Source organism: Rhinopithecus roxellana, chromosome 7 (genome assembly GCF_007565055.1).
Source record: "Rhinopithecus roxellana isolate Shanxi Qingling chromosome 7, ASM756505v1, whole genome shotgun sequence".
Taxonomy (NCBI): domain Eukaryota; kingdom Metazoa; phylum Chordata; class Mammalia; order Primates; family Cercopithecidae; genus Rhinopithecus; species Rhinopithecus roxellana.
In genome coordinates this window covers 144,087,461-144,090,470 of record NC_044555.1, presented here as the reverse complement: position 1 = coordinate 144,090,470, position 3,010 = coordinate 144,087,461, and the positions used below count along the sequence as shown (strand labels likewise).

The window sequence follows — 3,010 nt, the reverse complement described above, 5'->3', positions numbered from 1 at the left end:
CTGCCAGTACTTTGCTTTTTATTTTTGTATCTCAGGCCAAGCCAAGTTGGATATGTAATAACATCTGCACAGAAAGAGAGATCCAAACAGAAACCAAAATAAAAATGTAAAACTTTTGACCCTATTAACAGCATAGCAGTAAGGAAATCTGGCTCCTTGAACCAATCAATATACAGGGTCGGCAATCATTGTGCCACAAAGTTTAACAATACTTGTAGAGACTATGAAGCCATCTGTTTCATTTCCTCTACTGAAATAGAGATTTATTGACTTTTCGTAGTGAGTAATACAGAGTATTAAAAATGTTTTATTTTAGTTATTTTAAATATTAAGTCAATAAAATTTTTACCTCCACGTAGAAGTGAGAGCCAACAAAGCAAGTACATTTTTCTTACACTTTTGACAATTAAAAAGTATAGGTTACTTTTATCTGTATGTACAATGCTGTTTGTTTTAGCTTTATGTAACTTTAGGAGTAACCACAAAAGAAGTTGAACGTAAGAGAGGAGCCAAGCCAGCTTCCTACATACTCAGAAACAGATGTTTCAAAAAAAAAAAAATCAGAATGACATAACGATTTTGGTATAAGCTGTTTCTAGTCATAGTTTACATTCCATTAATTTATTTGCTTAGGAAATATTGAACATCTCTATGCTGGGCAAGATGCTAGGGCCTGGGGATGGTAAACATGAAAAACAAGCTCTGTTACTATGGAGTTTACAATCTAGAGGAAAGCAGAACGGCTATATGAAATTAAGGTGATTATTATGAAGAAGAAATGTAAGATGCATTGGGAGTATATGATATTAGCTTTATCTATGGAAATAACTTACATAGGCATGTGAAAAAAGATACACTGGACAATTCATAGGATGCTTTTATTTAGTCCTGCAATGTGGAGAACATTAATAAGGAACATCTCAGAGAAAACAAAGGGAGGGGAGTTGAAGATTTTATAGGCAACTAAACTAAGGAGTTATTAAGGAGGGATAGAGATGAATCTTTATCAGAATATGAGTGCAGAGTGATCCTTTATGCTAGCCTTTTTTTTTTTTTTTTTTTTTTTTTTTGAGATGGAGTTTCACTCTCTTCTGCAGGCTTGAGTGCAGTCGTTGGAGCTCACTTCAACGTCCGCCTCCCAGGTTCAAGCAATTCTCCTGCCTCAGCCTCCCGAGTAGCTGGAATTACAGGAGCCTGCCACTGCACCCGGCTAAATTTCATACTTTTAGTAGTGATGGAGTTTCACCATGTTGTCAGACTGGTCTTGAGCTCCTGACCTCAGGCAATCTGTCTGCCGCAGCCTCCCAAAGTGCTGGGATTACAGGCGTGAGCCACCACGTCTGGCCCCATTAGTCATTTTTCAAAACACAGAATGGTGGGAGAATTTCTCAACCATTGAAGGCTTTCATGAACACAGAGCAAAGACAACGTTTAGCATTGTCAGTTTCTTCTCTTGTTCAAAACAAATGGATACCATTGCTAACTGAAACACTCAGAAATAAGCATAAACCTCTTCAGTGGGTGGAAGCAGGCTCTAGGAAATTTTCATAAGGACTTTTGTTGGCATTATTTCTGCAACATGTGCTGAGCCATTTGTTGAAAAGTAGTGACAAACTTCAATTGTCTTTTTTTTTTTTTTTTTTTTTTTTAATATGGAACGCTTCATGAATTTGTGCATCCTTGTAGGGGCCATGCTAATCTTCTCTGTACTGTTCCAATTTTAGTATATGTGCTGCCGAAGCAAGCACTCAATTGTCTTATGTTTCTAGAGATAAGGCATCTTAAAAGAGGAATGCCTAAAAATTTAAAAAGAGATTTATTAGGATAACAGTTTGTATTAAAAGAAGCCAGGAATAAATCCTGAGGTTAATAGTCCAGTGGATTCCAGGAGCTTGGTCGGAGAAAATATTTCAGTTATGCCTCATTGCTCATTGAGCATATTGAAGCTCTCCAGTTAAGATGTTGATATTCTTGATGATATTGTTCATAGACTTGGTTACCTGTACTATGAGGGCATACATAACCTGAGCATTTCACCAATCTTCCACAGTGGAAGTGGTCCACATAACATCTTCTCCAGGGAGAATTCTGGCACGTGCATTTTCTTCTTGTGTGGTGATTCCTTAGAAGCGTACAACAAGTCTTGGCCTTAAGCTTGAAGAGCTTCTTTAAATCCTGAAGTAGAGGTAGAGGATAAAGCCAGGAAGCCAGCAGCAAAGCAACCTAAATTTGGTTGGGCTTTGAATGGTCATATTTTAGTTTTTGGTGACCCTGAGTAGGGCAGAAGAGAGAATTAAAAAATTTTTATTAAGAGGATTGTAACCAGGTATTGAAGAAATTGGAAAAATTGAAAATTTGGGAAGAATTGACAATTTGGGCAAGTTAACATCATCCTGTCCAATTTTCACATAAGTAATATTAAGACTGGCTTATTCTCTGATGGGGGTGTGGATAGGGAGGAGGTAAATTAAATCTCCACCACAAAAGGCAGATGTTGCATATTCATCAGTTACCCTTAATTTAAAAAATGTTGCAAAATAGTTCAAAGACAATTAACAAGGCTAGAATCTGAAATGATGAGTGTTTGCTATAGTTAATGCATAGTTGTTTATCAAAACAAAAAACTAGAATAGTCCACCATTATCTAGGAGAAATAAATTCCAAGACCTTCAGTGGGTGTCTGAAACTGCAGATAGTACAAAAGCCTGTAATATACTGCCTTTTCCTTTACATATATACCTATCATAAAATTTAATTAATAAATTAGCCACAGTAAGATATTAACAGAAATAGCTAATAATAAAATGGAACAATTAAAACAATATACTTCAATAAAAGTTATATTAATGTGGTCTCTCTCTCCCAAAATATCTAATCCTATTTCACTTATCCTTCTTGTGATGATGAGATAAAGTGAGGTTAATGATATGGGCATTGTGATGTCACATTAGGCCACTATGTATCATCAAAAGGGGGATCATTTGCTTTGGTTGATCCTGGATCACTGAGC

The 3,010-nt window shown here is 36.2% G+C and overlaps 1 non-coding gene across 1 annotated transcript; it reads right to left on the bottom strand.

Moving 5' to 3' along the window:
* Positions 1 to 1,646: 1,646 nt before the first annotated feature.
* LOC115898839 lies at positions 1,647 to 1,748 on the bottom strand. The gene has a single exon (XR_004058504.1). It is a non-coding gene; the product is annotated as a U6 spliceosomal RNA (small nuclear RNA).
* Between the last annotated feature and the right edge of the window lie 1,262 nt (positions 1,749 to 3,010).